Raw genomic sequence first — 13,799 nt, 5'->3', positions numbered from 1 at the left:
TGAAAAGCTTACCAAATAATTTATTTGAGTCTCAGGAAAACAAAACAAAACACCAAAAACATATTTAAAAGAATATAAAAAATATCCAGCATCCAAAAATGTAAAATTCATCTGTTAATTATGTTGACATTTAACATGTTAAGCATTTAATAAAAATTTACTTATGCCTGCAAAAAAGCAAGGAAATACCATTATTGGGAGAAAAGACCAATCAATACTCAGAAATAAAGCAGATGAAAGAAGTAGCACACAAGTATATTAAAGCAATAATATATATATATATCTCCATCCATATCCCACATGCTCAAAAAAGCAAAAGGAATATCATCATGTTGAGGAGACACATGGGAGATATTTAGAAAGATCCAAATAAAACAGATAAGAAATAACTGTCTAACATTAAAAATACATAGGATGTGCCTCAGCCCTTCTCCAGTGAACTTTTGTCACTCCAGGTTTGATGGCCTGAGTTCTAAGGCCAGTAGCAGCAGTGCACCTGAAGCTCTCCCCGTGGTTTCAGTAGCCAGATCTGAGTTTGGAGAGCTGTCTGTGAGGGCAGGGACAGTGGAGAAGTTCTGGCTGCAGTCACACCTGCTGAGAGTGGACATCATCTCCTAGGGTTGCATCATCACAGCCCTAGAGGTCAAAGATGGGCAGAGCAGAACTTCAGATGTGTTGCTCAGCTTTGCCAAGTTGGAGGGGATGCTCCAAAAGCAGCCCTACTTTGGAGCAGTCATTGTCAAGATGGCCAACGGAATTGCCAAAGGAACATTTACATTAGATGGGAGGGAGTGTAAGCTGGCCATTAACAACAGGCCCAACATGGAGGCATCAGAAGGTTTGATAATGTCCCCTGGATGCCTCGGGTACTGTCAAATGGCATCCACTTCTCACAGGTCAGTGCAGACAGCGAGGAAGGTTACCCTGGGGAGTTAAAGTATGGGTAACATACACGCTGGATGGTGAGGAACTCGTGGTCAGCTATCGAGCCAGTCAGACCACACCAGTCAATCTGAAAAACCATTCTTTTTTCAACCTGGAGAGCCAGGGTTTCCCGAATAGACTGGTATATGACCATGAAGACACTATAGAATATGACACCTTTTTCCTGTGGATGAAACCCTGATTCCTTCAGGAGATGTTGGTCCAGTGCAAGGAACTGAATTTGATCCGGGGAAGCCAGATCAAATTTGAGAAATACCTGGGGGGGGGTTCTGCATCAATGGCTTTGACCACACTGTGTGCGTATGGAGAGAGGGAAGGAGATTTCCCTCTCTTCTTATTCTTAAGGGACTCCATCATGAGGACCCCACCCTCATGACTTAAAGTAACTCTAATTATCTCCCAAAGGCCCAATTTCAAAATGCCATTACATGGTAGGTCAAGGCTTCAATATATGAAACCGAGGGGGAACACATTCAGTCCATAACAAAGGAGAAAGAGAAATAAAGAAGAGGTGGGATAAATATAAAACAAAGAAGAGCATGCAAACCAAAACCTCAATGAGCTATCACCTCACACCTGCCAGAAAGGCTACCACCAATAAATCAATAAACAACAAGTGCTGGTGAGGAGTAGAGAAAATAATGAACCCTTTTGCATTATTGGTGGGAATGCAGATTGGTGCAGCTACTGTGGAAAACTATGTTTCCTCAAAAAATTGAAAATGGTACTATCTTTTGTCCCAGCTATATTCCTACTCTGGGAATATAGCCTAAGAATCCCCAAACCTTAATTCAAAAGAATATATGCATCTCTATATTCAATGTAGCATTATTTACAATAGCCAAGATCAGGAAACAGCCCAGGTGCCCATCAGTAAATGAGTGGATAAAAAAGCTGTGGTATATTGCCGAAACCAGTTTTGCTCAGTGGAGAGAGTGTCGGCCTGCAGACTGAAGGATCCTGGGTTCAGTTCCAGTCAAGGGCATGCACATTGGTTGCAGTCACATCCCCAGTAGAGGATGTGCAGGAGGCAGCTGGTGGATGTTCCTCTCTCATTGATGTTTCTAGCTCTCTATCCCTCTTCCTTCCTCTCTGTAAAAAAAAATCAATAAAATCTATATATGTTTAGAAAGCTGTGGTATATTTACACAATGGAATACTACTTAAGTGTAAAAAAGGAAGGATATCTTACCTTTTTTTGATAGCATTGATAGACTTGTAGATTATTAAATTATTAGGTTAAGAGAAATAAGCCAGTTAAAGAAAAATAAACACAATATGATCTCGCTTATATATAGAATCTATGAACAAAATAACCTGACAAATAGAAAAATATGTGATATTTGTGCAAGGGGCTCGGCCCCCGCCCACTGCCGCGGCTGCCTCTGCCTTGGCTCCCACCTGCTGCCATGGCTTCCTCCAGAAGGTTTTCCAGAAGGACTTCTGGTCTAATTAGCATACTATGCTTTATATATATATTCTACCTAATAACAGAAGTATACACATTATTTTCAAGAGCTCATAGAATATTTACCATGGTAGAATGATATTTTGATCATAGTAGATGATATTTTGATCATAAAATATGCCTCTTTAATTTAAAAATAATTCTGAACATATATAGTATAGTCCCTGAACGCAGCGGAATAAAGTTAGAACTCAATAACAGAAAGATATCTGACAAATCCCCAAATATTTGGAAACTAAAGAAACATGCTACTAATTTACGTATGTGTCAAAGAAGAAATCAAAAGGGAATTCTGAATGAAAATAAAAACATGACAAATAGCCGGGACCGGTTTGGCTCAATGGATAGAGCATCGGCTTGGGGACTGAAGGGTCCCGGGTTCGATTCTGGTCAAGGGCATGTACTTTGTTGCGGGCACATCCCCAGTAGGGGGTGTGCAAGAGGCAGCTGATCAATGACTCTCTTTCATCGATGTTTCTAACTATCTCTCTCCCTTCCTATGTATAAAATCAATAAAATATATTAAAAAAAAAACATGACAAATATTGTAAAAATGTGTGGGATGCCATCATCACAATGCTTAGGAAAGAAGAATGGTCTCAAATCAATGGCCTAAGCTTCCACCTAAAGAAACTAAGGGGGATAAAAGCAATTCAAACCAAAGTAAGCAAAAGAAATGAAATAATAAGAATGTGAGCCAAAACAATTTAAAAATTAAGAAAAAGACACCAGGGGAGTGAGGGTATAAGTGGGGAGTGTGGGGGGACAATGAGGGATAAGGACATATATGTAATACCTTAATCAATAAATAACAAAAAAGAATGGAGTTGGACTCATACATTATACCAAATATTAAAACAAAATAAAAATGGATCAGAGAAATATATATATATATATATATATATATATATATATATATATATGACTATCAATTAAAATATGACAGGCAGCTCCTAAATTAATCCTCAGTGATTCCCACATTCTTGTGATTGAGCCTTTGTGTAATCCCTTCCCCTTAAGTGTGGATGGTACCTATGACTTGTTTCTATTGAATTAAATATGGTATAGGTAATGGGATGTTCACTCCTGTAATTAGGTTATGTTATATGGCAAAGATGATGGGATGCAACTCCCATCATAATTTTACATTATGTATAACTGTCATAGCAGACTTGAGTCAGACACTGTTATCATAGGTTCAATGGAGTAAGTGGCTATGTTGGAGAAATCCCCAAGGCAAGGGCATATAGATAGTCTCTAGGAATTTTTGGTAGCCACTATGTCCTGAGAGCAGTCTTCAGCCAACAGCCAGCAAAAAGCTATGCCCCTCTGTAGAACATCTTCAATGAAATGAATTCTGCCAACAGCCTAAATAAGCTTGAAATCAGATTCTTTCCAGTTGAGCCTGCAGATGAAAACACAGCCCAGTAACGCCTTGATTGAAACCTTATAATGTATTTTGTAGATTGAGTCAGTAATACATTCAGATGGATTAGATGTGGATTCAGTTGAAGGAGGGTCTGAGAGAGGGAAAGATCAGTTCAAGAAGAATCTAGCTTGATTGGACACTAAGTGCATGGTGATTTACTAAACTAGGACGGACCATGGATTAACAGTAAGATGATGAGCAGGGAATCAAGAATTCTCTATTTACTGTACTAAGTTTGAGATACCTGTGTTATCTGCAAGGGGAAATATTTAATTTGTAAAACTTGTAAAAAAAAAAAAAAAGACTTGCTATAAACGAATGATAGATTTTATTTCTTTCCTTTTTCTTCATACAGCTTTCCACTTAATCCATAGTAACAATTTCTGGTGAAACTCTATTAAATTCTATTAAGAAGGATTTCATCTCTGTGGCAATACCAAAGATAACTAGCTGAGGGAAAATGTGGAGTAGTGAAGAATATACAGTATTTGGTCCTTCTACTTCAATTTCCTAAATAACACATGAATTTATGAAATAAAATCCATACCTAAAATCAATTCCACTAACTCCTCCATTGACCTTTTCAGCTCTCTAGATCCCTATTCACATCCACAAGTCAGAGAGTTTTAAAGTCTTACATAGAGACTAAGAAAAATGTCTATTTTCTAGGTTTTACATGGTTAGTTAGGTGAGGTTAAAGTTGTCTAATTAGCCATCCCAAAGCTGTGTCTTTCTCATTTGCAACCAAAGTACACTCAATTAAGAGGAGGAATTCTCTTCCTGCGAATTCTCAGAACTTATTTAGAAATTACTTAGAATCTAATTTTTATACCAGGGAGTCTAGTAGGAAGGAATCAGGCTCATTACTGCTTATCAGAAATTACTTTTCATCTCAAGTCCCTTTTTTTACTTTGAAAGGCCAATTTTGTTAAGAAGCAAAGATTTGAGTCAATGAGAGGAAAATAGTTCCAAGCAGTCATCAATGAAGCTCTGTTAGCCAGGCTTATTTACAGTGGCTGAGAAATGTTCTTGCCAATGACCAAAATTTACAAAACAATAAGTACTCTACTCTAACTGTGCTGTGGAAGCACTGAAGGAAATGATATATCTGCTATGATTAAAAGTACATCATGGGTTTCTATGCTTTAGGACAAAGGAGCAAAGACACTGAAAATAGGTGATTTGTTAGTGTTACCTGAATGTGGGCTTTTTTCCATTTTCCAATCTTTTTTTTTGTAGATAATGTTGTGAGAAGGGAGTGAGGAGCATTGAAATGTATTGCAAAAATTCCATAAGTTTTATTTAAACTGACATAGAATCACCAAACTGTGATTTAAATAATTTTTATTTAAACCAAAATAAAATCACTAAACAACAAATCTTAATTTGGGTAATTGTTGTATTTATAGTAGATGTTGCTAATAAGTATTATGAATGTTTGGTACTAATAATTGTCTTAACATAGTGGAGAAGATATAACGATCTAGAGCACATGTGTCAAACACAAGGCCCGCGGGCCAAATCCAGCCCGCCAGGCCTTGCAATGTGGCCTGCACCGCGCTGTCATCACTGCACTCCGCTGTCAGTTTATGACTGTTCAGTAAACCATTCGGCCCACGATTTAGACTGGATTTTAGATTTTGGCCCCTTCTCTGAGTTCGACACCCCTAATCTAGAGACTGATTCAATCAAATTTGCTTTGATCTTATTCAATCACTATTAATATTTTCCCCCATGGGCATATCAAGTCCTTTCCTTGGCCCACAAGTGTCCAGTGTGGTCTAAAGTTTTACCTACTTCCTCTTCCTGCTTCTTGCAAACCACTCCTCTCTCTCTCTCCAGCCCTACTGGCCTTCTTGCTTCTTCTTGAACAAACTTATTTCCATCCTCTGATCTTTATAAGTGCTCTTCTCTCTGCCTGAACCATTTTCCCCTTGGTCTCCATTCTACTTATCACTGCCTCCATGCAATTCTTGGTTTTAAATGTGAACATCTAAGAGAGACCTTGGGTGACCTACACACCATCTAATATCACTGCACTCCCATTTCCACCACTCGAAACAGTCACTCTCCATCTCATCATACCATCAATATTTCAAAGTAGCAGATACCTCACAATCTTTGAATTACCTTATTCTTTGGGTTACTTGTTTATTGTCTGTGCACACACACACAGAGATATAAACTCCATGAACACACAGACCTTGTACCTCCCCCACACCCCTCACCTTTATATTAGCAGTGCCTAAAACATCACTAGTATAAATCAGGCATTCTCTAATATTTGTTGGATATGTAAAGTTGATTATGGTAGAACAAGAATCTGAGTTTTGTCTGTCAAATTTGATAATCAAATGACAGTATTATGGCTAGCATTAGTAATAATAATAATAATTGTTATTATAACTTCTCTAATTACTTCTTATTGATAGAGTGAGGTACATGGAATATCAGAAAGAGCTTCTTCTTGGAAATTTAATTGCTTTTTGTCATTGGATGAGTCATTCTATTTTGAAATTGAAAATCTGGTCCTCACATGTTAGTTTAAGGATTGGTAAGGCCATCCTTAGTCACACACATGCACACACACACACACACTCACACATTGAAAGAGATAAAATTCATAAGATTCGAACTTCTACAGGCAGAACATATTTGTAAAATATGTGAGGAATGTATGTTTCTGTTTGTACACTCATATTTATAACAAACTAATGACCTGGTGCACAAAATTTGTGCTCGGGGCAGGGGGTATCCCTCAGCCTGGCCTCCACCCTCTCCAATCTAGGACCCCTAGCGGGGGATGTCCAATTGATGGTTTAAACCGGCAGTTGGAAATCCCTCTTGCAATCCAGGACCACTGGCTCTTAACCACTTACCTGCCTGCCTGACTGATTGCCCCTAACCATTCTGCTTGTTGGCCTGCTCATCCCCAACTATCCCCCCACCAGTCTTCTCACCTTCAACTGTCCTATCCCCTCTGCCAGTCTGCTTGCTCCCAAATGCCCTCCCACCAGCCTTCTCACCCCCAACTGACCCACCCCCCTACTGGCCTGCTCACCCCCAACTGCCCCTGCTCCCGCCTGCCTGAGCACCCCCAACAATTGCCCTCTCCTCCTGGCCTAATCATCCCTATTGCCTCTGCCTTGGCCCTACCACCATGGCTTTGTCTGGATGTCCCAAAGGTGTCCCAAAAGGTCTCCCGGACTAATTAGCATATCATCCTTTTATTAGTATGGATTGGAAGAAAAAGGCTATAGGTGTGCATTGGCTCATGTCAGTAGTTACCAGATTTGATCCTGCCACCTGGGCAACACATTGCTTGTGCAATCTTCAATACTGAAAGGCACCATTTGGTGATTCTAGGTGTATATATATATATATATATATATATATATATATATAGCCTTTTATATCCATCCAGTGTGATTTATTTCAAATCTTGGTACTGCCATGGAGTTTTTCTAGTCTACTTTAATACAATATGTTCTCTCCATTTCTCTGACATCCTGTAGAAATTATTGATAATTAAATATGTTGTCTTGTGCCATCTTGTTGTCTTAAACTTTTACTTGGGATTCTTTTTGTTTTGTTTTGATTGTTTGGAACTATTTATTTTAAACTTCAGACATTACGTCTCATCCCCCTAACTGGATTTTTGAGGTAGAGATGACACTTTAAACCATTTTTATTCCTCACAGATCCTGGCACTGTGCCTTACATAGCAGGAAAACAATATAGATGTTGCTTGACTGGCAATGCTAAAGCGTGAATACTTCATCACCATCCCTCATGTCCTATCTCAGCCCCTTTTCTCAAGTGGAAGATACATAGGTGTTTTTTTGTGAAAATTGAACTTCCAACAGTGGCTGTGAGTACTGATCTGGAGCTACATTGTGGCTACTCTAGACATAAATATATTTCTTGCCTCTCTTTAATCAGAAATTAAATACTTGTCTGTAATGAACTAAAATTAAGACAGCCAAAGTTCTTTGGGGTTTCAGATAAAACAAAAACCACATTAGTTGTGATGTTTTATTGTTACTGTTTTTTCTTGTTTCTGTGAGCCATAACAAATTGTGATTACTCTGTTCACAGTGAATAGATAAAAGGCCTTCTTCTTTTCATTATTAAGGTTAGACAAGAATGCAGGTATGCTATCTCTTATAAAGATTACCTCACCTTTAGTGGAGAGGGGGAAGAATAAAGTAAAGCTAAAACCTGTTCTTCAAGAACTCAGCCCTGTATGTTGCTGGTCTGGCTTATAATTCATTAAACCCCTTAACAAAACAGATGGCATTGAAAGAAGCACGTGGGCAGAAGGGAACTGCCTGACCATGAAGAGATGTAGTACAAGACCAATTCAACAATACATACGTATGTGGGAAAGATATCTTTTTAAGAAAAGGCTTTTCAGTAAGTAAGTAAATAAGAACACCTCAGATTCCAGAATGGGTAGTAACGATCTACCATAGCAATCACAGAAACAACCAAGTTCTAAATGTAATTAGTTTTTCATTTTCATATTGAGGTTTTCAATTGCAAACTGGGTTACACAAGTGTACTCTGCATGGGGCTTCTAATTTTCCTCTTGAAATATTGCTCAAGCTGTTCTTCAGAGGCCCTATAGTGTTCTACCTGGTGCTTCACAATTACCTAATTGCATGCATCCTTTCCCTCACAATGCAAAGTTTTCTCCTCCATAAACTCTTTCCTTGTCATCTCTGCCCATAACCAGTTCTATTGATTCAATTCCTATAGCTTTTACTGTATGTACATCTCATTTAAAATTTAACCTATCTAGTAGTGCTTTGTTTATTTTCAAATGGAAGGTGGTGCTGACCAGAGCAAATGGTAAGTATCTTTCAAAACTCAAGAGCTGTATGGCCAAAGCATACATCAAAGGCACATGAGAGCCATGCCAGTGGGGCCCAAAGAGACAGATTTTTTAAAAATTAAAAAATTATATATATATATATATATATATATATATATATATATATATATACACACACACTAGAGGTCTGGTGCACAAAATTTGTGCACAGGAGAGGAGGTTCCTCAGCCCAGTCTACACCATTTCCAATCTGGGACACCTTGAGGGATGTCTGACTGCCCATTTAAGCTCAGTCCTGGACATCCCTCTCACAATCCAGGACTGCTGGCTATCAACTGCTCACCTGTCTGCCAGCCTGATCACCCCCTTACCACTCCCCTGCCAGACTGATAAATGCCTAACTGCTCCCCTGCCAGCCTGATTGCCTGTAACTGCCCTCCCCTGTCAGCCTGGTCACCCCTCACTGCCCTCCTTTGCCAGCCTATCCCCCCAACTACCCTCCCTACAGGCCTGGTCCCCCACAATTGCCCTCTCCTGCAGGTCTGGTTGCCCCCAACTGCCCTCCCTTGCTGGCCTGGTCACCCCTAACTTCCCCCCCCTGCCAGTCTGGGTGTTCCTAACTGTCCTCCCCTGCAGGCCTGGTTCCTCTAAACTGCCCTCCCTCCCCCGCTGGTCTGGTTGCCCACAAATGCCCTCCCCTGCTGGTCATCTTGTGGTGGCCATCTGTGTTCACATTGGGGCAGCCATCTTGTGTGTTGGAGTGATGGCAAATTTGCATATTACCTCTTCATTACATAGGATATATATATATATATATATATATATATATATATATATATATATATATATATATATATCCTGGTGGTTTTCTCCAGGGAAAAACTTGCTTTTTTGACATACTTTTTATTTTTTAAATGCTTGTTAGATGCCAAAATATTTGCACAGAGAAAAAAATAAATATAAGAATTTTGATCCTTGTTTTAGAAATGAAAACTCAAATACCTAGAAAATCATAACTTTCTCACATCAACATAAAGGCCTTGAGCCTTCCCTGATTCAAAGTTGGATGATTTAAGAAGCAATGTGCCAAGTTTCAAGCATTTATTGTGATTTATGTTTCATGGATCAATAATCAGCTCTTCCCCCTAAAATCATTCTGGATTGACACACTTCAGATCTGGTTGGGGCCAAGGGAATTAAAGTAATTATAATGTAAACATATTGGTATTTATGCTAATGCTTGCTAGAAAATGCAACCTAGAGAATGTGGATTGCCATAAAGCCTTAAACCCCGTGTGTTCTCATCAGGCATTTGAAGACTGAAAACACAAGAAAGCTAGAAATTTTGTGGGGGAAACATCTAAAAAATGTTAGCTAAATGGTAGCTTTAGAAGTAGAGTAAGGGATGGAAGAATGTAACAGGCTATTTTATTAGAGGAAAACCTGTAAGAGTTTATCTAGATATATAGGAAATTGGAGTAGGATGGTTTCTCTACCTCCATCACATCCCTTTTACACATTATAGTATTTCACTTGGGGCATTGTCTCTTTTCTTTTTCTGACAGGATGCTAAGGGGAAAAAACACCTGACATAATTCTTTAGCATTTTGGGTTTATGTAGGGCCTAACCAAACTGTGTTGGTGCTATTTAGTAGATTCGATGTGTCTGATAGAGCAGCAAGTAGAAAAAAGACAAGTCTGAATCCTTTTCCTACTAGCAATGTGATCTGGAAAAAGTGTGTTTACTTCTATGGACAGTAATAACATTGACAGGTTTTTTATGAGGCTCAGATGACATAGTTATGGAACAGAGCCTGGCTGGTGCACATGTTATATAAATAATGAACTATGCTACTGTTTATCACTTACTGTACAAGGTCTGATGCTTTCTTATTGGAAATATACTTTTCCAAACAAATAAATCAGTAGCATCAACCTCCTTTCTAATTTGAAATTATATGCCCAGCTAGAGTGGCTCAATTGTTGAGCATTGACCTATGAACCAGGAGGTCATGGTTTGATTCCCAGTTAGGGTACATGCCCAGGTTGCAGGCTCAATCCCCAGTGGGGGGTGTGCAGGAGGCAGCAGATCAATGATTCTCATCATTGATGTGCCTGTTTCTCTATCCCTTTCCCTTCCTCTCTGAAATCAATAAAAATATATTTAAAGGATAAAATTATATGCTGGATCCTATATAATAAAAGGCTAATATGCAAATAGACCGAATGTTGCAACAACCAAACAACTGGTCGCTATGACGTGCGCTGACCACCATATGACACAGAACATGGCAGGTGTCTGCAATGGCAGGATGGTGGAGGAGGTGAGCAGGGGTGCCAGACCACGGTGGGGTGATGGTTGCTGTCATTGGGGTGAGCCTCTGGTGGTTACTGAAAATTCTTTCCTCCTGCCTGGCGCTTGCACATGCTGCTGGCACCGGTCCCACTGGCACATGCTGCATCAGTGGGTGAGAGCAGTGGCTGCTGGCCCTGATTGCCCCTCAGTGCTTCTCCATCTCCCCATGCTCCTGAGGGTCAATTGGAGCAGGCAGCTACCTCTCACACTGCTGGTGCCGGCGCTGGTCCCAATCATTTGGCACTATCAGAGGTGCAAGTGGCAGCTGCCAGCCCTGGTTGCCCCTGAAGCCTTCTCTACCCCAACCCCTTACTCCTGAGGGGTGATTGGGGCAGCAGCTGGCCCTGCTCTTACCCACTACTAAAGCCATCCCCAGTAGCTGCTACACGCAGTCAGAGGGTGTGAGCAGGACCTGACCTTCAGTGTGTGGAAACTGTGGTGCATGGGAGCAGGGCTGACAGCAGACATGAGACCAGGGGCTGTGGTGGGAGAGGCTGAGTGGGGGCATGAAGGTTGGAACAAGACCTACCCCAGTGTCCACTGCAGCCTCGTGGTCCACAATTCCTTTCAAGGTGCATGAATTTGTGCATTGGGCCCCTAGTTATATAGGTTTATGTATATACCTATACCAAAAATGTGCATATATAAATGTATATATACATATTTTTTCATATCTATTAGTCTTCAGTGTTGAAAAATCAAAATGCTGGCAGTGATTTCCATTATAAGAGTTTTCTAACAATAGCAGATTTGGCTGGGGTTGTCAGCTTTAGTAGAAATGGAGACTATTTCAATCATTGTGATTGGACGGGTTATAAAATGGTCTGGAGACAGTCGTTTAAACTTTGAGTACTATTTCAGCCAGGAAACTGGCTATGAGAAGCAAAAATCATCAGATTCGTAGCTGTAGTTTAAGGGAATGATCTCTGGCATCTGAGGAGGGAGAAAGTCAAAGACCTGTTATCAGCCAAGAAAAAAAACCTGGGAGATATTATATTAGATTGAAGTGAGCTGTGCTATGGGTGACAAGTGCAGAGCAAAGAGGGAACTTTTCCTAAGACTACCTGCTTATCTCAACCCCTTATGTTATACTATTCACAGCTGATAGACTGCAGGCACTAAAGCAACACTTTTCCTTGGTTATCTTTAAAGCAATGATATCAAGAAAGTACAGATGGCTTAACTGGTGTGTTGTTGGTTGGGCATCGCCCTGTACACTAAAAGGTTGCTGGTTCAATTCCCAGTCAGGGCACATTCCTGGGCTCTAGATTTGATCCCCAGTTGGGGAATGTATGGAAGGCAACTGATCAATCATGAGTTTCTGCTTTCTTCTCTCTCTCTCTCTCTCTCTCTCTCTCTCTCTCTCTCTCTCTCTCTCTCTCTCTCTCTCTCTCTCTCTCTCTCTCTCTCTCTTCCCCTTTGTCTAAGCAAAGCATGTCCTTGGGTGATGATTAAAAAACAACCTTATAAAAAAAAAAGAAAGCACAGAAACATTATCAATATATAATGACCAATACTTAAACGGTACAGATGAAATTACCCCACAACTGGTAGACACTCGGGCCAGAGGAAGGAGCCATGCCTCTGGGCTGCATCCATTTTCCACTTACCTTCCCTAGCCCGCTGGAATCCATTCAGGATGGTTCCCAGGACAAAGCCCTTCTACTACACCCCTCCAGGACCCCTCTCATTAGACAAGTTTCCCTAGATTTCCTTTACCATTAACCCTTGCAGTCTTGAGAACTGTGGGTACAGCTAATCTGTCATTATCAGCATAATTTCTTACTTAGTTTAGGTAAGCAACTCATCTTTTCTGAACCCAGTGGTGTACCAAGTGGGAGATAGCAGGAGCTATCTGCTGGTGCAGAGTATTTTATCATTGTCACAGTTAAGAATTGTCATTGAGTGGTGATGATAAAAGGTAAATCAACTTTTACTCAGATATATTGTTTTTAAATTCTCTAATTTAAGGGCATCCCTTTATTGCCTAAACTTCAGGCAGATCTGCAGCCTTGGACTGCCATTGTCTAAGCCCTGAGACTTCTGGAACTATTGGTCTAAGGTTGGTTTTTAGGGAGCGGGGCAGGAGTAGGAACATCAGAATGGCCTGTAGTGTTTTGTTTCTATTTTCTGAGGAATTTTCTTAAGTCAAGACATTTAAACATGTTAAGTTATGCATTCACAAGTATTTGTGGAGTACTGTTAGTCATATCCCTGTGCTAGGTAATAGAGCTAAGGTTAACATAAAAATATGTAACTATTTGGAAGTAGTTTCCAAACTCCTATGTATGCTTGCCTGTCCTATTTATATAAATAGATTATACAAATATAGTCACCTACATGATTTTTCCTAAATTGGTATATCAAAAGTACTGTTATTTGCTTAAGATGTTCTTAAAGTTGATACATTCTTAAATTTAAAACCATTTTAAAGTTTGTCTCTAAGTAGGTAAATGGAAATTCCTATGGCTTGTGATAAATAGAAGATATGTAAATATAAATACAATGGAAACTAGCCTGATTAATAAGTTATAGCTAAATCTTATTGTCTGTCAATATCGTGGTTGTTTTTTTTTTAAAGAGAGATTAGCAAAGACAAGGACACACTTTAACCAATATAAGATATTTTTCCTTAAAGTCATCAAAATTATTGAGAAGGAAATAGCATTATGATGTGCCTTGTTTCATCTAACACAGTCTTATTACCTACAATAACCACATTGTATGCTTTCTAAGCCCCTGCATGAGGCTATTGCCTCACTTA

General features: G+C 39.7%; 1 pseudogene across 1 annotated transcript; it reads left to right on the top strand.

Annotated features, from left to right (window-relative positions):
- Positions 1-414: 414 nt before the first annotated feature.
- LOC311620351 (galactose mutarotase-like) lies at positions 415-1,194 on the top strand (annotated as a pseudogene). The gene has a single exon. The product of its transcript is annotated as a galactose mutarotase-like (transcript).
- Positions 1,195-13,799: the final 12,605 nt, after the last annotated feature.

This window comes from Pipistrellus hanaki (assembly GCF_964339955.1).
Source record: "Pipistrellus hanaki genome assembly, chromosome: 1".
NCBI classification, from domain to species: Eukaryota; Metazoa; Chordata; class Mammalia; order Chiroptera; family Vespertilionidae; genus Pipistrellus; species Pipistrellus hanaki.
Note: the sequence above shows the minus strand (reverse complement) of the source record. Positions and strands in the feature narration are given on the sequence as shown.